The 25,408-nt window shown below is 43.7% G+C and overlaps 1 long non-coding RNA gene across 1 annotated transcript; it reads left to right on the top strand.

Moving 5' to 3' along the window:
• Nucleotides 1-13,120: 13,120 nt before the first annotated feature.
• LOC126427406 (uncharacterized) lies at nucleotides 13,121-17,729 on the top strand. The gene is made up of 3 exons (XR_007576668.1): nucleotides 13,121-13,367; nucleotides 13,503-13,654; nucleotides 16,165-17,729. It is a non-coding gene; the product is annotated as an uncharacterized LOC126427406 (long non-coding RNA).
• The last annotated feature ends 7,679 nt before the right edge of the window (nucleotides 17,730-25,408 follow it).

Here is a 25,408-nt window from a genome sequence, read left to right on the forward strand (position 1 = left end):
AAGACACAGGACAGAACAAAAGAACAGTGGCAAACAAGGGACGGGCAAGCAGACGAAAAACAGAAGAAAACAGATGGAGAGGCGATGAAGAAAACTGGTGCCGAAGCCCCACTCTGCTGCTGCTGGCGGAGGGCGTCCCGGTGGGCTGGCCAGCAGGGACGCTGCTCCTAGCTGCTGGCTGGGACCGCTGCTGGCTGGGACCGCTGCTGGCTGTTGGTGGGACCGCTGCTGGCAGGACCACTGCTGCATGAACTGTTGCTGGCTGCTGGCTGGGACCGCTGCTGGCTGCTGGCGGGACCACTGATGGCTGCTGGCTGCTGGCGGGACCGCTGCTGGCTGCTGGCGGGACCGCTGCTGGCTGCTGGCTGGGCCGCTGCTGACTGCTGGCGGGACTGCTGCTGGCTGCTGGCTGCTGGCTGGACCGCTGCTGGCTGCTGGCTGGACCACTGCTGGCTGCTGGCTGGACCACTGCTGACTGCTGGTGGGACTGCTGATGGCTGCTTGTGGGACCGCTGCTAGCTGCTGGCGGGACCGCTGCTAGCTAAACTGCTGTTGGCTGCTGGCTGAACTGCTGCTGGCTGCTGGCTGGACCACTGCTGGCTGCTGGCTGGACGACTGCTGGCTGCTGACTGGACCACTGCTGACTGCTGGCGGGACCACTGCTAGCTGCTAGCTGCTGGCAGAACCACTGCCGGCGGGACCGCTGCTGGCTGCTGGCAGAACTGCTGCTCACGGCTGGCGGGACTGCTACTGGCTGCTGGTGGGACCACTGCTGGCTGGACTAGTGCTGACTGCTGGCGAGACCGCTGCTGGCTGCTGGCTGGACCGCTGCTAGCTGCTGGCAGGACTGCTGCTGGCGGGACCGCTGCTGGCTGAACTGCTGTTGGCTGCTGGCTGAACTGCTTGTGGCTGCTGGCTGGACCGCTGCTGGCTGCTGGCAGGACCACTGCTGGCTGCTGGCTGCTGGCTGGACCGCTGCTGGCAGGACTGTTGCTCGCTGCTGGCGGGACTGCTACTGGTTGCTGGTGGGACTGCTGCTGGCTGCTGGTGGGACCGCTTCTAGCTGCAGGCAGGACCGCTGCTGGCTGAACCGCTGATGGCTGCTGGCTGAACTGCTGCTGGCTGCTGGCTGGACCACTGCTGGCTTCTGGCTGGACCACTGTTGGCTGCTGGATGGACCACTGCGGACTGCTGTCGGGACCGCTGCTGGCAGGACCACTGCTAGCTGCTGGCAGGACTGCTGCTTGCTGCTGGCGGGACTGCTACTGGCTGCTGACGGGACCGCTGCTGGCTGAACCGCTGCTGGCTGCTGGCTGAACTGCTGCTGGCTGAACCGCTGCTCGCTGCTGGCTGAACTGCTGCTGGCTGCTGGCTGGACCGCTGCTGGCTGGACCACGGCTAGCTGCTAGCTGGACTGCTGCTGGCTGCTGGTGGGACCGCTTCTAGCTGCTGGCGGGACCGCTGCTGGCTGAACCGCTGCTGGTTGCTGGCTGAACTGCTGCTGGCTGGACCGCTGCAGGGTGGCTGGCTGGGTGGCTGGCTGGGTGGCTGGCTGGCTGGCTGGCTGGCTGCTGGCACCTGCAAAACCTATCGCTTCGATTAGTATTGGAATGGCACAATCGAATATCGGTATTCTAGCGAATTACTGCTGGAGATGGCAAACTTCAGCCATATAATCTGAATTTCCTTGAAATTCCCCTTTAAACATAAAGAGACTTGTTTTCATTACTCAAAATACGTTGGTACAAAAGAGTAATAAATGTAATGCCCTCTCGATTACACAGGAGACCAGTTTACAACTGAGTACATAGCCAGACTGTGCAACACACATTGCCTGCAATGTCTTGAAGTGACACCTGTGGTCTCAGAAACAGATCGAATATGGTTGTACCTACACTACACAAGTTGAGTAGGTGTATCACATTCTCAACTTCGTTCATGTTTATGGCCAAAAGTACTTGAAAAATGTCATTGCAAATAGGACAACCGCCTTTCAATTTCTCATTGAAATGCCGACAAGCGATATTTATGCATTATGGTCATTTTTCCAAAAGCTGGGTGGGTGACCGGCTTCTTCTTTTTTTCGCGATCTGCGCTGTTCGCGACGGTATTTTATCATCACTTACGCACATACTTTCATTGCTGCATTCTACACAGCGGTAGACGGCCATCATAGCATCAAATATGGCTCCATTTCGGCCGACAATTGTGAAACATGTGTCTCTGGAGAGATGCCCATGGCTACCTGGGGCGCGGCATTTTTTTATACTGGCGGCGACGACCGTACCTCTTTGATTACACCGATTATCGTCCGCCATCCAAGTTGAGATACTTTGGATGGGGACTGCTTGTTGGCTGTAGTTTTAACCTAATATTCCGAGAGGAACTGCATTGAACAGTATTCCACATTTTGTTCAGCTAAGCAAAATAAATCTCAGCCAGAATTAACAATAATACTCTTTGCAGAAATCAGTACTCCTCTTCAAATGGTTCGAATTGCTCTGAGCACTATGGGACTTAACATCTGAGGTTCCCCTAGAACTTAGAACTACTTAAAGTTAACTAACATAAGGACATCACATACATTCATGCCCGAGGCAGGATTCGAACCTCCGACTGTAGCAGTCGAGCAGTTCCGGACTGAAACACCTAGAACCGCTCGGCCACATAAAACGACATTCTGCGTTACACAGCGACAACAATTATGTTACATTTGGCGGGTGTCACGGCCATAATGGCAAAAGTATTTTGCATTTCTGGCGACAATTCCTAGAACGACACGCATACATACAGTTTTATCACCAATAGGTAGTACTTCGCATGCTGACGTATTGAATATGCAGCACTTTCAATGTTCAATGCAAATGTAGAGGTCCATTCTTCCTTCCATTTCTTTCTGATAGACATATCATATCCTCTCCCGTCGCTCTGCCACTTGCCCCAATTGTTCTGCTGTTCCCCATTCTACCTTGGCTGGAAGTTCCTTCCTTGACTGGACTCACTACTACGTGCGATTTAATTTTCCCAGCATCTCGTGCATCTTCAGGCGGTATACCTTCTCCGTTACAGTTTTGCTCAAGCGTAATTAAACCGGTACTTCCATCCTGCTTACCTAACTCTTGGAGAAAAAAAAAAAAGGAAATAAATTCGCCGTAACTAAACTGATAGAGGAGCAGAAAAGTTCGATGGTATTGATAGGAGTAGGTGAGATTTCTGTACATCCATACCAGCGAAAGGTGTGGATGCCTGCGACGCTGCTCCCCCACGTCGAGACATAAAGAACTGGAAGAGTACCCCTGTCGTCCGGCAACGCCAAGACACTACCGGCCGTGCCAGCTGCAGTTAGTGTTGCACGTCCTTACCTCTGCAATCGAATGCGCAACGTATGTTGCCCAAATATTTTCATTGTAGTTGCATCTTCCTTCGAGAAGTAGTGGTGTGGAACGTTATACATTCTGGCCATGAGTCAAAATAGTACAACAGTTGCCTTGATGGCGACAGAGAATAAATTTATCTCTTAGTGTGTGCTCCTACAAAACGTCATGTCCCTCTCCCTCGTTTTTAAGTTGCCCATGGTGGTAGGCATGCTCAAAACATACGGCGGTCGTAGAAAAAGTAATGCCACTAACTATGAGGGCGGTTCAGAAAGTAACCTCCGATTGGTCACAGTGCGGGTTGTGGGGGGAGTAGCGACGCCATCTGTGCGTTCACGCACTCAACAGGTCAGTTGGCATCAAGCCGTGGTCGAGTGAACGTCGTACCTGCGCTAGTTTAGTTTTTGTGGCAGTTTGAAATGTGTGCTGCAATAGAAAACCCCGCCAAATGTGAAGTGCATGCTGTCATAAGGTTTTTTTACAGCCAAAGGATATTCTGCAGCAGCTATTCATCATGAGCTTTGTGCCGTGTACGGACCGAGAGTTATGAGTGAAGGAGTTGTCCGTGAATGGGTACGTTTATTTAAAAGTGGACGAGAAAACGTTCGTGATGAAGAGAGGAGTGGTAGACCATCATTGGTGACTGACGAACTCGTTCAGACAGTTGATGCAAAAGTTCGTGAAAATCGACGTTTCTCAATGTCGGAGTTGTCTACTGGTTTTCCACAGATTTCTAAGACTCTCTTGTACGAGATAGTGACAGCAAGATTGGGTTACCGTAAGTTCTGTGCACGATGGGTGCCCAAAATTCTTACCGGCCACCACAAAACTCAAAGAATGGCGTCTGCATTAGACTTTCTGTCACGTTATGAGGACGAAAGAGAACCATTGTTAAACAGAATCGTGACCGGTGACGAAACCTGGATTAAGTACGTGAACCCTGAGACAAAAGAACAATCAAAGATGTGGGCACATTCAAATTCGCCTACCAAACCAAGAAAAGCCTCGCAAGATTTTTCTGCCAGAAAACTGATGGCAACGGTGTTTTGGGATGCCAAAGGGGTGTTGTTGGTTGAATTCATGGAACGTGGTACGACCAATAATCAAGACGTGTACTGTGAAACAATAAAAAAGTTACGACGGGCTATACAGAACAAACGCCGTGGTATGCTGACTTCCGGTATCGTTTTTTTGCACGATAACGCCCGTCCTCACTCTGCTCGCAGAACAATGGCCCTTCTTGAGTCCTTCAAGTGGGACGTTATCAACCATCCACCTTACAGCCCAGACCTGGCGCCAAGTGATTATCACCTCTTCATGCATTTGAAGAAATGGCTCGGGTCACAGCGGTTTGATGACGACGAAGAGCTCAAAGATGCGGTCACAGGCTGGCTCCAGGCACAAGCGGGTGATTTTTATGCAGAAGGAATTTCAAAGCTTGTGAAGAGATGCGATAAGTGCCTCAATCGCTATGGAGACTATGTAGCAAAATAGTGCAAAGATGTAGTTGTAAGATGTATATATTAAAATATTTTTATTTAACTTGGTGTATTTTTTTTAAATCAACTGGAGGTTACTTTCTGAACGGCCCTCGTATTTTTCTCTGCCAGTATTGGTTAAAAAATTGCAGTATTTATTGTGGGCCTTCGTGGAGTATTCCCATTTCAGTCTCTATAGTTTCATGAAGTTCCGATAGGTGGCGACGCTATATGTAGTATTCAAAATGACCTCTGTGACGGAAGTGTGTTCCAAGCAGAGAGCTGTCGTTGCGTTTCTTTGGGGGGGGGGGGGGGGGGGGGAAGGGAGGGAGGGGGGACTGGAGCATCGCTGAGATATTCGTAGGCGCTTGCAGTACGTCTACGGAAAATCAAAAGTTAACAAAAGCACGCTGAGTCTTCGGGCGAAGTGTCTGTCATCGTCGCAACAGGGTCGCACAACATGGTCCATTCTCCCACGTGTGGGTCGATTGTGACTCCTGCAATGTTGGAACGGGTGGATACACTCATTCGAGGTGATCGACGGATCAAAATCGAACACATTGCTGGAAACTGGACGTCTCTGCTTCTAGTGTTGACACTCGTCCACCAGTTAGTGTTCCCAGAGGTGTGTGTTTGCTGGTTTCCTCGCTGCCAAACACAAGACCAATCAATAGCAAATGGCCTAATGAAGGCTGCACTGCATGGGAAGCAGTGCATGGGTGGAGGGGAGGTTACCGAGGCAGCAGGACGTTCGTTCCGAAGCCGACCAGTAGAGTGGTACCGTGCTGGCATACGGGACCTCCCAGTAAGGTGCCCCATTGAAAGAAAATCATGTTCAAAAGTTTTGTATCCAGAAGAGCGAGGAATAGCATGGGGTTTGGGAATCGAAAATAAGAATCTGTTTTCATGAAAAAAAAAAAGTGTTGCGATATGTATTGAGTGACCCTCGTCTATGACAAGTGATATGTTACTAGAGCCTATACTAAACAGACATTCAGCAAACAAATACGCTGCTGACCTGTCTGATTAAGGGTGAGCCTTGTAACCGCTCTGGCTATACGGAAACGAATATTAGATAAAATTCTGTAATACGAAATGACTTACGAGCCAAAAATCGGTAGTAGTATTTCGAAGTAATAGTCAGCTAAAATTTTACAAACAGTAGGTACTCCAAATAGAGTAACGCGAAGTAGTACAAAGGGAATACGAGGAAAGCAGAACAGAGCTGCGTTTTCTTTTGGAAGTAATATATAAACCAATGCGCAGCATTGTTAGCTCTTTTGAGTCTTTGTTTTCAATGGTGCATGTTCGCAGTATTCCGTGGTAGTCGGAAGTTAGGGATTATAAGCCTAATTAAATATCATTCTGATAACTGATTTAGACGTTGCAGTGGTGGATAATAGATTATTTTAAGATGTTGGGCAGAAAGTAATTGAAATGAATATTAAATCGAACCCTAGCTGCAAACACGCGTTGATATACATAATTGGTGACATGTAGATCAATGCCTGTTTGGAGCTATGGTGTCGATTTAATCATTTCATTCTACAGAAGTTGCATGGTCATCACTGGTGCCTGTTCTTTCGGGAACAGATACTACCTTCATATATACAGAAAATAGTTGGACCTTATCATACTAATATCTTTGCCGATCATTGTCAATGCGATTCGGGAAATAAACGAGACGTGAGATATAGTCCCCATGAAAACACTAAATTTGTGCTGAATAGACATTGAAAGAACTGGAACGTATAATTAATATCGTGTCATGAGAATTAAGAAGCTTAGGCATTGTAAACCCAGAGACATATTTATGATTTATCAGATATTAATGGTAAAGGACAGTTCAATAGGAAATCATATCTAAACTGCTACCATGTGGGACACAACATTAAGATGACCACGATTTTGGAAACCAATTTTCTGTAGACGTGTTTACATGTTAAACCCTAATCGATGCTACTAGCCGGAACAAACGTTTGCGATACGTTCCGAAATTCATAGTTTTACGCACATGGTTTCTACAGAGCAACTGTCCACGATGAAGCGAACTCAGCAGTGGTTCCGTATTGTGAAAGGGAGACATCAACAAATAACGTAGAGTGAAAATGTGAGGTGGAGGAGTGTAATGAGCAGATCGAACGTAAAAAGGGATGTTGAAAAGTCTTATCCAGGCCCATTAAAGCGTTCCTGGCTGCTTTATTAACCGACCGGGATTACGCTCGTTGTGGAAAGCAGTGCGAAGTGGGCACTGGTGGAAGCGTTTTGCACGTGGAATGATTTTCTGTCCATCTATGGATGGACAGAAAACTTCTGACTAAATTCACATTCAGGGTTAGGGGATGTTTTTGTCACCAGTCACTGTTGTGTGCCGGAGCCCTTGCCACTTAGCGAGAGGGTGGCTGTGGTTATAAGGACATTTCCTGCATCGATATCGCAGTGTGTCCGCAATAAGACAGAACTGCTGTTGGCAGATCGATTTGTGGAATGTATTAGTAGTCCTATTATTTTATTGTCACAGAAACGATTTGAAGACTGGATACGCCTCCGTAAGTATGTATATTACCGACAAATCAGACATTCCAATACTACACTACTGGCCATTAAAATTGCTACACTAAGAAGAAATGCAGGTTATAAAGGGGTATTCATTGGACAAATATATTATACTAGAACTGACATGTGATTACATTTTCACGCAATTTGGGTGCATAGATCCTGAGAAATCAGTACCCAGAGCAACCACCTCTGGCCGTAATAACGGCCTTGATACGCCTGGGCATTGAGTCAAACAGAGCTCGGATGGCGTGTACAGGTACAGCTGCCCATGCAGCTCCAACACGATACCACAGTTCATCAAGAGTTCATCAAGAGTAATGAGTGGCGTAGTGTGATGAGCCAGTTGGTCGGCCACCATTGACCAGACGTTTTCAGTTGGTGAGACGTCTGGAGAATGTGCTGGCCAGGGTAGCAGTCGAAAATTTTCTATATCCTTAGCGGCCCGTACAGGACCTGCAACATGCGGTCGTGCATTATCCTGCTGAAATGTAGAGTTTCGCAGTGATCAAATGAAGGGTAGAGCCACATCTGAAATGCAACGTCCTCTGTTCAAACTGCCATCAATGCGAACAAGAGGTGACCGAGATGTGTAACCAATCGCACCCCACACCATCATGCCGGGTGATACGCCAGTATGGCGATGACGAATACACGCTTCCAATGTGTGTTCACCGCAATGTCACCAAATATGGATGAGACCATCTTGATGCTGTAAACAGAACCTGGATTCATCCAAAAAAATGACGTTTTGCCATTCGTGCACCCAAGTACGTCGTCGAGTACACCATGGCAGGCGCTCCTGTCTGTGATGCAGCATCGAGGGTAACCACAGCCACGGTCTCGAAGCTGATAGTCCGTGCTGCTGCAAACGTCGTCGAACTGTTCATGCAGATGGTTGTGGTCTTGCAAACGTCCCCATTTGTTTACTCAGGGATCGAGATGTGGCTGCACGATCCGTTACAGCCATGTGGATAAGATGCCTGTTATCTCGACTGCTAGTGATACGAGGCCGTTGGGAGACAGCACGGTGTTCCGTATTACCCTCCTGAACCCACCGATTCCATATTCTGCTAACAGTAATTGGACCAACGCCAGCAGCAATGTCGCGATACGATAAACTGCAATCGCGATAGGCTACACTCCAACCTTCATCAAAGTCGGAAACGTGATGGTACGCATTTCTCTTCCTTACACGAGGCATCACAATAACGTTTGTCCAAACTGCTGTTTGCGTTTGAGGAATTGGTTGGAAACGTTCCTCATGTCAGCACGTTGTAGGTGTCGCCAGCAGCGCCAACCTTGTGTGAATGCTCTGGAAAGCTAATCATTTGCATATCACAGCATCTTCTTCCTGCCGGTTAAATTTTGCGTCTGTAGCACATCATCTTCATGGTGTAGCAATTTTAATGGCCAGTAGTGTAGATAATAATTGTATCTTAACAAATTTCCCTTGGACGTGTTTGTCCCATAGAGGGCAATGATTTAGAAAGGGTACGTAGATATACAAATCGCACCGACTTGTGAGACAACTTTGCGATGACGACTATTGAAACAGGACAAATAACGCATGTAATAAGAGGAACATTTTTTTCACATGATAATCAAAAAATTTGTCAGATTGTTTTAATGTTTGGCAGGAATATGAAGGACACTACGGCAGAATTTAGACGCTGGCCGAAGGTACGAAACATGGCGTGTGTCCAAAATTTTACACAGACCAACAGGCAACATACAACGCATTCAGGCACCGTAAAATAAAGCTTTGGTGGCCTTCGTTCTTGCTACCGGCTGTACCCAGCAACACGACAAAAGAATACGGATGACACAAAATTTATGTTTTAATTTTCTACCGCCTTGTCAGTTACTGTTTGTCTTGATCGTGATATTTGTTCTTACGGATCCAGTGTGTCAAGGTCCTGGATATATCTTTTTTTATCAGTTGCTAGTTACGAATGGAATATGTCGAAACAGAGAAGCAACAGCCGGACACATTGCATTTAAATTCTGCATTGGCACAAAACAGCTGATATTGTCGACTATTTTTATTACATCTTCACAATGGATGTCTGTTCGCAAAATACATACTGATAATGCGTACATGATAAGATTTCGCCTTGACTCAACCATTGAAAGTCTTCATAACCTTGGAGCGTAAATATGTTACACCTCTTACCACGCAACGCGTGTCATCCAGGTGGGCATAGTAAAGCAGAATCACATGTGTTACCTGGCATGGATAAAAATGTTTTCACGGTATTTCTGGACGATTTATATACGTGTTTTCCACAAGATTTTCTCACAGAATCGCCTCCTTTTCAGGAGTGTAGGGTAACATCAGTTCGAGGCAGCTGAGACAGAAGGCCATCCATGTAGGTGCGGAGTGTGATACAGCAGACTTCGAATGCACTACAATGGTACAACTGCCAGCGACTAGGAGTGTGATTCATGTGTGGGAAGGGACACGCATCTCGCAGCTGGACAGGTACACGAGGTTTTGCTGTTCGTAAATATTAAAAAATAAGCCGCTGTGCCAATTAGGGATTCACTCTCTTTTCGATGATGAACACTTGCGTATACATTTTTCTCCCATTTTCGTTTATTTCAGAAAACCGCCATTACTCGCGTGTGAGTTGAAATTAACATCGATCCACGTGGTAGCAGCAGCAATCAGTCACTGAGGCAGCGACAAAGCTCTGTCGGTTCCAGGACACAGAAGACTAATGGAAAAAGAAATTTATTTTCTACATCACATCTACATTTGTGATTAACTTTTAAATATGCTCACAACCGGTTCAGTGAAATTGTGCGGATCTGATTTGAGTTTCACGGTTTTTGTGTCACGTGCTAGTGTTCCAGTGACGTGGCAGAACATAGGTGGACGATCAGCATGGGAGTCATTCGATGACACATGTGCAGTGTATGTAAAAAATTAAAAATTGAAGTTAATGGAGGAGATCAGTATGGAAAGGGAGAGAGGACAAAGCCTCTGCAGGGGATAAGTTGGGTAATGGGGGCACTGGAGATATATTTACAGATTTCAAGGGTGATGGTGCTGACATCTAGGAATATAGGAGCAGAGTTGGAGAGGGTCAAGGTATACAGGGTGGAAGCTAGGGAGGTGGGAGGAGATGTGGTGTCTATAGTGGGATCGGACGGAAGAGGGGCAAGCAGTGGTTCTTTTTGAGGAGGGGGTGGAAGTGAGGTCACCTCTTGGGCATTTGGGAGTTTTTTTGCAGGTGTGGGGTGGGAGGAGGCGTAAAGATTGGATTGATTAGGAGGTGGTGGAAAGCAAGCTGCTCTCATGAGGCAGCGGCACTGGGAATGGAGGTGGGGCACTCTGTGGTGGCGACTCTGGTGTGGCGGGCGGTGACTGGTGGGGGAAGCAGGAGTGGCTGTACCAGGGTGGGTGGGGAGGGGGGAAGTGTTCCCGCTTGGTGATAGCACTGGGAGGGGGTAGGGGCAGAGCAGGAACAGGGGCGGGGCAGGAGCAACGTACAGGTGGAGATACAGGGACGGGGAGGAGATAGAAGGGGAGGAGACTGTGAGGAGGGGAGGTGCAGTAGAGGGGTTGAGCTCAGAGGAGGCACTCCACGAGGTAGTGGTGGATGCAGGGGAAATAGAGGTGTAAATGATGGTGCTAGGGGGGGGGGGGTGTCCATGATGGAATGCGTTGTCCACTGGCAACAGGAGTGGCTGAAATGGGAGAATAGAACAAATACGGAGGGTGACTGTGGCGGTGGTGCCGAGCACTGGGCGGCAGCGGCGGCGGCCGGCAGACAGATGGCAGAGGCACCTCGAGAGTAACCCAGGTGGCATAATCCTCCGACTTGGAAATGAGGGGATTCAACCCTCGAGATGTTTGTTTTCCGCTTATCGAATGTCAAACCCCTACCCCCCCTCCCCGCCCCTCAGAGGGGGGAGGGGTAGGGGACAGGCTAACGGCAGCTTAATACGCCGGTGGAAAAGAAAAAGAAGACATAATGGGAAGATTACAAACGATATAAAAAGGCAATAAAACGGTGACTTTGTTAAAAACAGTAAAGTGGCGGGAAAGTTGCAGAAGTTAAAACAGAGAAAATATGGGGTTGATGACGCTTACATACAGTAAGTGCACGGGAAAAATTTAAAAAACATGGCGACGGTATGTTTTCTGTTCGCAACACGATATTCAGTCTTCCACGATGGTGGAAATATATTTTAAATCATTTGACAGCATCCAGTCAGATATATCTGTGTCGTTTTTATTTGACGTGAGAGTTGTAAACGAAAAGAAAACAGCAATACCACCAAACACAAACGGGGGTGACATTGAGACCAACCCGGACGACAACTGAGACCACGCCGAGCATGTGCGAACTAGTCTGCACGCTGCCGCTGCTCGCACAGTTGACAGGCGGGAGGCGCTGTTCGTACGCGACCTCAGCTTTGCGCATGCACGTCAGCCTGCTGGCGACTGGCAAGACTCAAGTTTCACATGGAATTTGCAGTCTCCCCTCCACAACGGCCAAAGGCCGGTCTGGTGATTCCACCTCCACACGGACAGGAGGCGCGGCGTCACTGCCAGCGCTCCTGGTGTTACTTGAGTGTACTATAGGTCCGTATGAGCAGTTGCCAGCGGACTCGTGCGCATGCGCAGAGCTGAATTTGTGTATGAGCAGCGCTTTCTCCCGCTTTCTGGCTACTCGAAGTAGGGCTGTTTGGTGTACGAGCAATGGCAGCAAGCTGCCAGACGCTACCCGGAAAAATGTTTCTGGCGCAGCCAAGCTGCCAGAATCGCGCATTCGCAGAGCTGTGAGCGTTGGAGTGGGGGCAGACTCCACGTGCGTGCGTGTTCACTGTCCATTCCCTTGCAAGCTATTGTGGCGATAGGTCTGCTCTCTTGCTGTTACGCTTCATCATCGTGAATTGTAAGGTAAGCATTTTATTTATTTATTCTCATATGAAGTCACCTTTACTAGGAGTGTGAAGGACTTGGTTGAAACGTGAAATTTATTGATACTGTTTATTCCAGATGTCCAGCGAATCTGAGACAGATTTTCTGTGGAGCGACGAGGAGCTGGAAATGTTACAACCTCAAAAAAGACAGAGGATTGAAAATTATGTGGAGGATGTGGTGCCACAATATAATGACAGGGAATTTGTAGAGCATTTTCGGGTGCGGAGTCACGTGGCAGATGACCTTTGTGAAAGGTTTAGGAATTCCAGATTCTACAATTATCAGGCAGGGGGAAATGGGAAACTGCTCCCACTGGAGCATATATTGATCTTTTTGTGGTTCACGGGCCACGAAGCTGCAGGTTTCAGGGATGTAGCAGATAGATTTAACATTTGTATTTCTTCTCTGCGATGCATTATTCAGAGAGTTACAAACTTTATTAGTGATTTGGGAAGAGAGGTTATAAAGTGGCCGTCCGCCGAAGAAAGAGCAGAGATTGAGGCTCATTGCCTGGTGCGATTGGGGCAATCGACGGTTCCCACATTAGGATTGATAGACCTCAGAAAGATCCCCAGTCCTATATGAATAGGAAGAATTATTTTTCTATTCAGCTTCAAGTAGTTTGTGATCAAAATCGACGGATTAGGGACTTATTCGTCGGCTATCCGGGCTCTGTACACGACGGGAGGGTTTTCAGGACGTCCACACTCTACCACACACTCGAAGAAAAGTGTGGAGATTTTCATATTTTGGGTGACAGTGCCCATCCCTGAACCAGAAATTTATTAACACCCTTTAGAAATACAGGGAATTTGTCCAGAGTGCAATGAGAATTCAATAGGGCACAGTCAAAAAACAGGTGCGTTGTGGAACATTGCTTTGGCATGTTGAAGCAGCGTTTCAGACAGTTGTATCATCTGAAATTGAGGAGTGCTAGAGAGATGGCGCACTTCATCCGAGCGTGCTGTGTGCTACACAATCTCGCCGTGGAAGATAACTTGGAGTTAGAAGATAACGAAGGTACATACAGCAATAACTGTATCATTTCACTGTTTTACTACATTTTCAATAATTTTGTAAACGCTACCGACATAAGCTGAATATACAAATAACTTCTAATTCTTTTGTGTGTATTTACGTATATGATCCTCACAGGTGAAGAAGACGATGCACCGGCTGAAGAACGAGTAGTCGGCTTCTACAAGTGGGATGACAGAAGTGGCATTGCAAAGAGAAATATGATTGCAGCACAGTTGCAAATGTAAAAGCAGCACCAGATGCCCCATCACCAACATATTACAACAAATGTAAGTGAAACCATATCGGATAAAATTATACCTCCAGATTAACAGCTTTAGTTACTACAAATCTGACGGTTTGATGTTCAGTGTCTAAGAATTTCATTCATTCATTCTTTATTGATCAACAAATTTTGTGTTCAGAGAGTACTACATGATATGGCACAAGTCATACTTCTGAAGCATTTAAAAAATACACAACACCAAATAAATACACCTACACTTACACAACTGTATGGGAATTACAGATTACAGGATACAGTATTAGTACATTCAAAAGTTGTTTGAAATTAAGGACAAAAAGGCCTAATTAAAATTTGTGTATAAATTTAAAATCAAATTCACTACAGATAAGCATTACACAATGTATACAGTAGTTATGATTTGCTGGATAAATATAAATACATACAAATAGATCAACTTTGACAGTTGTTTAGGCCATATTGAAATTTACATTTTGAAGGTAAATTATAGTAGAGAAAGATAAGTGTGCAACTACACTCCTGGAAATGGAAAAAAGAACACATTGACACCGGTGTGTCAGACCCACCATACTTGCTCCGGACACTGCGAGATGGCTGTACAAGCAATGATCACACGCACGGCACAGCGGACACACCAGGAACCGCGGTGTTGGCCGTCGAATGGCGCTAGCTGTGCAGCATTTGTGCACCGCCGCCGTCAGTGTCAGCCAGTTTGCCGTGGCATACGGAGCTCCATCGCAGTCTTTAACACTGGTAGCATGCCGCGACAGCCTGTCAACTGTGCGAGCAGCGGCAGCGTGCACATGGAACCGTATGTGCAGTTGACGGACTTTGAGCGAGGGCGTATAGTGGGCATGCGGGAGGCCGGGTGGACGTACCGCCGAATTGCTCAACATGTGAGGCGTGAGGTCTCCACAGTACATCGATGTTGTCGCCAGTGGTCGGCGGAAGGTGCACGTGCCCGTTGACCTGGGACCGGACCGCAGCGACGCACGGATGCACGCCAAGACCGTAGGATCCTACGCAGTGCCGTAGGGGACCGCACCGCCACTTCCCAGCAAATTAGGGACACTGTTGCTCCTGGGGTATCGGCGAGGACCATTCGCAACCGTCTCCATGAAGCTGGGCTATGGTCCCGCACACCGTTAGGCCGTCTTCCGCTCACGCCCCAACATCGTGCAGCCCACCTCCAGTGGTGTCGCGACAGGCGTGAATGGAGGGACGAATGGAGACGTGTCGTCTTCAGCGATGAGAGTCGCTTCTGCCTTGGTGCCAATGATGGTCGTATGCGTGTTTGGCGCCGTGCAGGTGAGCGCCACAATCAGCACTGCATACGACCGAGGCACACAGGGCCAACATCCGGCATCATGGTGTGGGGAGCGATCTCCTACACTGGCCGTACGCCACTGGTGATCGTCGAGGGGACACTGAATAGTGCACGGTACATCCAAACCGTCATCGAACCCATCGTTCTACCATTCCTAGACCGGCAAGGGAACTTGCTGTTCCAACAGGACAATGCACGTCCGCATGTATCCCGTGCCACCCAACGTGCTCTAGAAGGTGTAAGTCAACTACCCTGGCCAGCAAGATCTCCGGATCTGTCCCCCATTGAGCATGTTTGGGACTGGATGAAGCGTCGTCTCACGCGGTCTGCACGTCCAGCACGAACGCTGGTCCAACTGAGGCGCCAGGTGGAAATGGCATGGCAAGTCGTTCCACAGGACTACATCCAGCATCTCTACGATCGTCTCCATGGGAGAATAGCAGCCTGCATTGCTGCGAAAGGTGGATATACACTGTACTAGTGCCGACATTGTGCATGCTCTGTTGCCTGTGTCTATGTGCCTGTGGTTCTGTCATTGTGATCATGTGATGTATCTGACCCCAGGAATGTGTCAATAAAGTTTCCCCTTCCTGGGACAATGAATTCACGGTGTTCTTATTTCAATTTCCAGGAGTGTATATTACATTAAAAAATAGCATTCAAAATAGTCATGTTACAAAAACAGTATTTTAATAATATTGACAAACAAGCCTTATTTTAAAATGTGCTGGGTTTTTATGTTTAGTGGTAGATGATAATAAAGTTTAATCCCCATACATTTTACACTATCAGCTATATGCTGAAAGGAAAGGGTAAACTGTGTCAGCAAGTATTTCCCTCTAGTGTCTTGCTGGTGGTAGTCCAGATTCTGCTTCAGGCTGCCAATATTTAGCTTGGTAAAGCTTAGTATCTCCAATCTATACTGGCATGGAAGTGGAAGAATATCTAGTTTTTGGAACACTTGTTTACATGAGTCTCCCTGCTTTTTAAATAACACCATCCTGACAGCTTTATTTTGGAGCCTAAATATTTTATTGGACTCAGAACTGTGGCCACAGAATATGAGGCCATATGTTAGGATTTAGTGCAAGAGAATGGTAAACTGATATTAGGATATTTATACTCATCAGTTCCCTGACTGACAAAAGCATAACACATACTTTACTGAGGTAGCAGTACATTTGATTTTTATTACTTTTCCCCTCCAGATCATACCAGTGATGTGGATGTTAGGATGTATTGTCACGGACTACAAGCAGGAGATCAAGGTGAAGGAAGTCAACTGCAGGCCATGGAGGAAGAATAAAGGGCTGTCCAAGAATAATCAACAGCTGGGGTGTATAAAGGGAAGTTTTATATTTTTAATGTAGACCATATTAGTTTTTGAGCTTTAATTGCATTTGTTTCTTGCCAAGTGAGATTGGTCGGTAATTTGACAGCATTTCTGTTTCTTGTGGAGAGATATAACTTCAGCACACTTAAGCCAGCCCGGGAATGTTCCTGTAATAAGTGATTGGTTACACAAATAGCTTTAGATATGACTAAGCTCACATGAACACTCGTTTATTAACTTTGTTGATGTGTTATTGTAACCACTAGAATGGTTTGATTTCAAGGACGTTGATTCTATTTCTTTGGGTGAAGTGTAAATCTCATTTCACTGAGATTGCTTGTGTACACTGGTCTCAGATATTCCATTGTTTATCAGGCTTTCATTTACTTTTTGAGCTACTAGTTCCTCCTCATTTCTCATCCTACCTGTCTCTGATTTAACTGTATCCCATATTGTTTTTATTTTATTGCTGGATGTATTTATCTTCTTCTCATAATGCTGGTGTTTAGATTTCTGGATAACCTTCTTCAATGTTTTGCAGTAAATTTTGTAATGAGCTGTAAGGCTAATAACCCATTTACTACTGGTTTTGTAATGTGGCTTACTTGCCTAGAATTGGCTATAAATATATTGTCAGTGGCTGTCTTAGCACATTTGTATACCCTAGTTGGGAAATTTACAGTAGAAATTAAATTGAATGTCAATGTAACTGATTTCCGTGTTTTTCAGGACATGTATATTAAAATCACCAGCAACCACTAGTTCTTTGTGAGTTTTTTTTAGATGTGTGATCATTAGCTACAATGTTAGGAAGAGTGCCTGGGACTCACACTAGGACATGTCACCCATAAACTAACTTACATGACTAATTAAACAATGTTATGGATTTACATTTACTCACACCAAAATTAGTTGATGCAGTAGTTGTTTGAGTTTATTATAAATGATTTTACGAACCACATATGCCATATTGTGTTAATCATTTCTTCAAATTGCATGCTTTGTCCTGTTTCCTTACTAAAGTCCTTATGAGCTCAACATCTTGTCATGCAAATGATAGGGTGTTGGCTCATTGTTTTTACAGGTTGAAGCTGAGGGCATCAGATGTCGCGTCTGTGAAGAGCAACGGAGGAGTAGTGATTATAAACTGTAATTTTGAACTGTGCATTTGGTGATTATAGTTTCAGTGTAATTGTGACTTGTCTTTGTGTTTGTAGTTAAATTGTAATTGGGAACTGTGAATTTGAGTATATTATAAATTTTAATTGTATATTGTAACATCCCACCCTCCTCTGCCATCCTGATCTGGGTCTTCCATGGTTTCCCCAGATAGCGTCAGGCGAATGCCAGGATGGGTCCCTAAGTCCATGGCAGTTGTTCCAATACCCTTTGTATGCTTATTTATAATATTGGAACAATTAAAGTGTTAAAAAAATGAAACTCAGCTTTTTTAATTCCTGTCATTTACCACCACTCAGTGACCTCATTTTATGCTTATAATCAGTATATTTTACAAATCAATGTTAAATGCCTATTTGCATTTGTTTTCCTGGTTTGACAATCAGTTAAACATTTTCTCAAAAGTAGTGTGCAACTTGTTTGGACAATACAAGGAGTGTAACTGATTAGACAGCAACTTGTACCAAACCAAACTCTAGATACCACACCTGCTAAATGACAAACATTCGCACTTGAATGAAAATGAATTAAGGAGTCAAGGTAACTCATAGTATTACACATGCTGAGACATGTAAAGCATATTAACAAGAGAACTTTTCTGGCTTTTGGACAAATTATTTTTCAGAGCTATAGAGTCTATGTACTCATGTAATGCTGCAAAAACTGACCGAAATAAGTAAAAATAGCTGGTAACAGTATCAAGTCCATGCACGGTTACAGCAGAACTTATTGGACATGTAGTCTTCAAGAGAAACAGGTCAATGCCATTTGTTGAGTCAAAGCATTCCACGCAGTAACGTGTGTGGACTGTATAATGTTAATTTTTCAGGTCTGTCTTTCTTTTGAGGAATGAAATGGATCTCTGCACAGCAGCCATACTCTTGCTTTCATGGGGTGAATTATGCTGAGGTCCAGAAGTGTAGGTGACTCGGGCAGTTTGCAAGGGAAAGAGCAAATGATGTTGCGTTTGGATGTGCAGATTAACTGTCAGTAATAAGAACAATGTCTGCCTCTGCTTCAACTTTACAATAAACTACTATATAGTAGGTCATTCCATTAATTTCAGAACCTTTTCCTGCTTGTCTATCACAGATTTCACTGAAATTTTATTGAACATTCACACGTCTCCCATGAACACTGATAAAGTTTAACATTTGTCGCAGCAATAATGACAGAGATACAGCCGCTCGCTTTACTCCATGTGCAGAGTGAATGTAAATTTCTGGTGAATTTGAGATGTTACCTTGGGCAAAATTTTGTTGATGAAATGAAATTAGGCCATCTTGTATCACTTTATGCATTCTCATAAGAACAATAATGAAAAGAATTTTACAAATCATATTCAGCCAGAAAATTGTAGGCAAAATTGCCCAGAAAATTTCAGAGTTTGGCTTTATATATATATATCTCAGGGACTAAAGGTATGATGAACATGAAACTTGGTATGTAATCCAATAACACAAGGTTGTCAGGTATAAAGTTTTGTTTTTGTACCACTTTCCAGTATGGAATAAATTAAATGGAAAGTAGATTTGGTAAGTAGGTGAAAAATGTGGTCTTTTTGACCTGATTTTGCAAAAGAACTGTTCTATTACTCTTTCCAAACTGGACTCGTTAAAACACCATTGTTTTAACAAAAAAAAAAGACCAAAAAAGTTTTTGCTTACCCAATGTGAGCTATCAATGCTAAATAATTTGAATCATGGACATGCAAATTGCGGCACGGAAGAAATATAAACTTTGAATTTTTACATCTCATAGAGTAAACACGTGCTGATCATGAAACTTTTAACATCCAATAGATCAGAATCAGGATGATTTGGGATACAAAATTTCAGTTACTTTTGTCTAATGATGTACAAATTCATCCACAAGATGATGATCTTTATGAAATGATTAAAATGGGATACATTCCACACTTCATTTATAAATACAATTTTCTATTAAAGTGTCAAAACTAATGTCCTTCTAACCAATGTCTTTTAAGCCCCCCCTGGCCCCAGACAGTGGGATTAATTTTCATCCAGGCCTAATACTGCTCCGTAAATTGAGGCAAAGTAGCCAGAAAAACCATGCTGTGAATAAAGTTTTATCTTTGGCTTCTTATAGCTTACTGATTAAAGTAATCATAAAACATGAAACTTTAGACTCAACAACTTTGCAATGTAGGGTTACCCAGTATAAAATATCATTCACATATTGCCCGCATCTCTTGGTCGTGCGGTAGCGTTCTCGCTTCCCACGCCCGGGTTCCCGGGTTCGATTCCCGGCGGGGTCAGGGATTTTCTCTGCCTCGTAATGGCTGGGTGTTGTGTGCTGTCCTTAGGTTAGTTAGGTTTAATTAGTTCTAAGTTCTAGGCGACTGATGACCTCAGCAGTTGAGTCGCATAGTGCTCAGAGCCATATCATTCACATACTTCTTTCGAAATTTCTAAAACATCAGTTCAAACTTGATGTTGTGGTCTTCAGTCCAGAGAAGGGTTTGATGCAGCTCTCCATGCTACTCTATCCTGTGCAAGCTTCTTCATCTCCCAATACGTACTGCAGCCTACATCCTTCTGAATCTGTTTAGTGTATTCATCTCTTGGTCTCCCTCTACAATTTTTACCCTCCATGCTGCCCTCCAATACTAAATTGGTGATCCCTTGATGCCTCAGAACATGTCCTACCAACTGATCCCTTCTTCTTGTCAAGTTGTGCCACAAGCTCCTCTTCTCCCCAATCCTATTCAATACTTCCTCATTAGTTACGTGATCTACCCATCTAATCTTCAGCATTCTTCTGTAGCACCACATTTCAAAGTCTTCTCTTCTTGTCAAAACTATTTATCGTCCACGTTTCACTTCCATACATGGCTACACTCCATACAAATACTTTCACAAACGACTTCCTGACATTTAAATCTATACTCGATGTTAACAAATTTCTCCTCTTCAGAAACGCTTTCCTTGCCATTGCCAGTCTACATTTTATATCCTCTCTACTTCGACCATTATCAGCTACTTTGCTCCCTAAATAGCAAAACTCATTTACTACTTCAAGTGTCTCATTTCCGAATCTAATTCCCTCAGCATCGCCTGACTTAATTCGACTACATTCCATTATCCTCATTTTGCTTTTGTTGATGTTCATCTTATACCCTCGTTTCAAGACACTGTCCATTCCGTTCAGCTGCTCTTCCAAGTCCTTTGCTGTCTCTGACAGAACTACAATGTCATCAGCGAACCTTAAAGTTTTTATTTCTTCTCCATGGATTTTAATACCTACTCCGAATTTTTCTTTTGTTTCCTTTACTGCTTCCTCAATATACAGATTGAATAACACGGGGAGAGGCTACAACCCTGTCTCACTCCCTTCCCAACCACTGCTTCCCTTTCATGTCCCTCGACTCTTATAACTTCCACCTGGTTTCTTTACAAATTGTAAAAAGCCTTTCGCTCCCTGTATTTTACCCCTGCCACCTTCACAATTTGAAAGAGATTATTCCAGTCAACATTGTCAAAACCTTTCTCTATGTCTACAAATGCTAGGAACGTAGGTTTGGCTTTTCGTAATCTAGCTTCTAAGATAAGTCGTAGGGTCAGTATTGCCTCACGTGTTCCCATATTTCTACAGAATTCAAACTGATCTTCCTTACCAGTTTTTCCATTTGTCGTCTGTACAGAATTCGCGTCAGTATTTTGCAGCCGTGACTTATTAAACTGACAGTTTGGTAATTTTCACATCTGTCAACACCTGATTTCTTTGGGATTGGAATTATTATATTCTTCTAGACGTCTGAGGGTATTTCGCCTGTCTCATACATTTTGTTCACCAGATGGTAGAGTTTTGTCAGGACTGGCTCTCCCAAGGCTGTCAGTAGTTCTAATGGAATGTTGTCTACTCCCGTGGCCTTGTTTCGACTTAGGTCTTTCAGTGCTCTATCAATGTCTTCACGCAGTATCTTATCTCCCATTTCATCTTCATCTACATCCTCTTCCATTTCCATAATATTGTCCTCAAGAACATCGCCCTTGTATAGTCCCTCTATATAGTCCTTCCACCTTTCTGCTTCCCCTTCTTTGCTTAGAACTGGGTTTCCATCTGAGCTCTTGATATTCATACAAGTGGTTCTCTTTTCTCCAAAGGTCTCCTTAATTTTCCTGTAGGCAGTAGCTATCTTACCTGTCGATCTCATTTTTGAGACGTTTGTATTCCTTTTTGCCTGCTTCATTTACTGCATTTTTATATTTTCTCCTTTCATCAATGAAATTCAATATTTCTTCTGTCACCCGAGGATTTCTACTAGCCCTCGTCTTTTTACCTATTTTATCCTCTGCTGCCTTCACCACTTCATCCCTCAAAGCTATCCATTCTTCTTCTACCGTTAATCTTTCCCCCATTCTTGTCAATTGTTCCTTTATGCTCTTCCTGAAACTCTCTACAACCTCTGGTTTAGTCGGTTTATCCAGGTCCCATCTCCTCAAATCCCACCTTTTTGTAGTTTCTTGAGTTTTAATCTACAGTTCATAACCATTAGATTGTGGTCAGAGTCCACATCTGCCCCTGGAAATGGCTTACAATTTAAAACCTGGTTCCTAAATCTCTGTCTTACCATTATATAATCTATCTGATATCTTCTAGTATCTCCAGGGTTCTTCCATGTATACAACCTTCTTTCATGAATTTTGAACCAAGTGTTAGCTGTGATTAAGTTATGCTCTGCGCAAAATTCTACCAGGCGGCTTCCTCTTTCAATTCTTAGCCCCAATCCATATTCACGTACTATGTTTCCTTCTCTCCCTTTTCCTACTCTCGAATTCCAATCACCCATGACTATAGTTCAAACTTAATTTTTCTAAAAATTAAAATAAGTCACATTCAACTTGCTTTTAGAAAATTATGGACAAATTTGAGGGAATGAACCCAAATAACAGGCTAGATTTCAACAACCTGTTGACCATGTTCTGCTGTGTCTCATTGACGAGTGATATCTCACTGTATTGCATTGGTCCATGATGACATTGTTTAGAGATAATGCCGTGATCATATCTCACATGCTGTCTACCATGGAAACGGCTGAAGTAAATAATCAGTAGTCTTCAGACAATGAACAGAGGATTTCAGGTACTCAGCAAATGGTTTTGTAAATAGGCAGGTACCATACGGCTTTGGAACCTAAATTAAGAAAGCAGATTACAGGCTTGGGAATGTGGATGAAGAAACACACCCATGGCTGGTACTGCACAGCTATTGGGCATGACCCCTATGGTGATGTGTTTGCTGATTCATATTCCTGAAATGGTAGTGAAAGCCTCACCATGGACCAGCGCTATATTGCGAGCTGTTACTTATCAACTTAAAAATAAAAACGACGTACAACTCTCAAATTTGTTGCTCATTTTCAGGTATTGTTAGCATACATTGAAAAATCGAGCATGATTTTCTGGCTGCTTGAAAGCATGCTCTTTCTGACTGTGATTAGTTCGAAAACTGGTGTGGAAAACAAATTTTCTGGAAGCTAATTGAATGTGATCTATTTTTGTAATTTTTACAAAATTTAAGTTTGAATTGGTTTTGTAGAAATGTGGGTAGTAGTACATGAATGACATTTTATATTGGAAAACTTTATGTTCACAAGTTGTTGTTGTCCACAGCTTCATGTTTATCCAGCCGTTAATCAACAAAATATCAAAAACCGAAGTTAAGACTTTATTCATAGTGCGATTTTTCCAGTTACTTTGCCCCAAATTTGTGTAGCATTGTTATCACATATTTGAAATTAAACCCATGAATCAGGGGAGGGGGCTCCTTCAAACATGTCTAGAATGAGACTAGTTTTGTAGCTTTAATAAAAACTATGTTGGTAAAAGAAGTGTCAAATGAGTCCTATTTTCAGACCATTGGAAAGTAGTAGATGGATGAAATGTTGCATTCCACATATTTGTGCTAGTGATCTATTGTGTATTAATTTTCATGTTCAACATGTGTGTACTCGGAGATATAAGAATCCGAAGTTTACATTTTTTTCACATTGCATTTCCTGCGTCCAACTTTGATTTAATTTATCTAGCATTGATAGCCCACATTGGATAATGAAATAAGTTTTATAGAACACAGTTTTTTGCAAATCCAGGTCCAAAACATTACATTCTGACCTCCTTACAAAATCTTCAACTTTTCACTTAATTTATTCAGCATTGGAAAAATGATGCGTAAATGAAACTGTATATTTGAGAACCTTACATTGTTAGGCTATGAGATACCAAGTTTCACATTCATCATACCTTCAGTCGCTGAGTTATTAAAAGTAAAACTCTGAATTTTTGGACAATTTTGCCTACGATTTTCTGGCTGAATATGGCTTGTAAAATTCATTTTATTATTATTATTATTATTTTAGATGAGATAATAAAGCTTGAAGACCATTTAAAAACAGGTAGAAATTTCCTGAAGCTGCTCTGTATAGGGTTACTTTATAATGGACCTATTACGAAATTGTATCTCTGTTGCACATGCTTCTAAGTGCTACTCTTAGAAAAATTTATTAATGTCAAGATTCTTAAATTTAAAACTGTCGCAACTCCTCCTTTCTCCATATTTTGTCTACAGAAGTAAGAGGCTAACTTCAATTCTGTAAGGTTTAACATGTCTACTATACCAGTGGTCACATGATGTTCAGAGAGGTAGTTTATATCAACTAGGTTCAATGACTCTAATCCATCAATGCACATAAGTAGTTCATTAATTTTACTTCTAAGCCCTCGAATATTTTGATGCACTAAAGATAGCTGGCATTTCACATTTACTGCGATGAAATTGGGTGGAAAAAATATTATGCTGATTCCTGTAAATTTTTAACCAACAGATATGTTTGCTGATCCAATGTGGCAGGATTATGCTGTTAGATTTCTTTCTGAAACTGAAGGTTTGTTTCAATCTTTATTTCTCTCAGAACTTGACTTCATTCTGTCCTACCTATCTGATATCCCTTGTTGAGAGCACTCATCATTTCATGGGAATAAAGAGCTACCTGTGTTGCAGAAGAATGTTTTCTGAATCTGTGTTGGTTATGTATCTGTCATTTTCTGCAAGGTGATTCATGTTATAGTACAGTATATGCTCCAAAATCCAACTGCAAATTTAGTTCAGTGATATGGGTCTGTAATTCAATGAGTTACTCCTATTTTCTTTCTTGAATATTGGTGTGACCTGTGCTGCTTTCCAGTCTTTAGGAACAGACCTTCCGTCAAGTGAGAGGTTGTATATGATTTCTAAGAAAGGTGCTATTGTATCTGCATACTCGGAAAGGAACATGACTGGTATACCACCTGGACCAGAAGACTTGCCTTTAAGTGATTTGAGTTGTTACGCAACACCTTAAATTATCTACTTTTGTCACTCATGCCAACAGCTGTTCTGGTTTTGAATTCTGGAATATATAAATGTCATAGGAAAGTTGTTGTAGAATGTAAACGCTTAAGGATGAAAGAAGACCAGTAATACTGTAAAGCAGAAGTGTTGAGTTGTTGATATGCACACAGTGATCTGCAAATCTCCTATCAACCCCCCCCCCCCTCCCCTCCCTCCTCTGCTCTCCTGGTCCAGCAGGAGTTTAATTTGGTTAGAACATTGACTTCATAAAAAAGTACCCCTGTCTCTACTAACGACATCAATTTTTCAGGTATATTCAGATTTTGTGTGGTGTTCATATATTTAAAAATGTTTCATGTACTAGATGGGCTGTTCCAAGATGTTGCTGGTCATTCCTGAAGATCATTTTGCTGATATCAACCTTTGGCAGGCGAATTCAAGACAACAGCAACCAACTACCCTTCTACATCTGATCTACAGTGCTTGGTGATTGACCATGAAGTCTTCTCGTTCGCTCGGCAAAGAACTCATTACTGCTATTACGCTCATATTCCCAAAAGGAAAGGAAACTATGCAACTGATATACT

Source organism: Schistocerca serialis, chromosome 11 (assembly GCF_023864345.2).
Source record: "Schistocerca serialis cubense isolate TAMUIC-IGC-003099 chromosome 11, iqSchSeri2.2, whole genome shotgun sequence".
NCBI classification, from domain to species: domain Eukaryota; kingdom Metazoa; phylum Arthropoda; class Insecta; order Orthoptera; family Acrididae; genus Schistocerca; species Schistocerca serialis.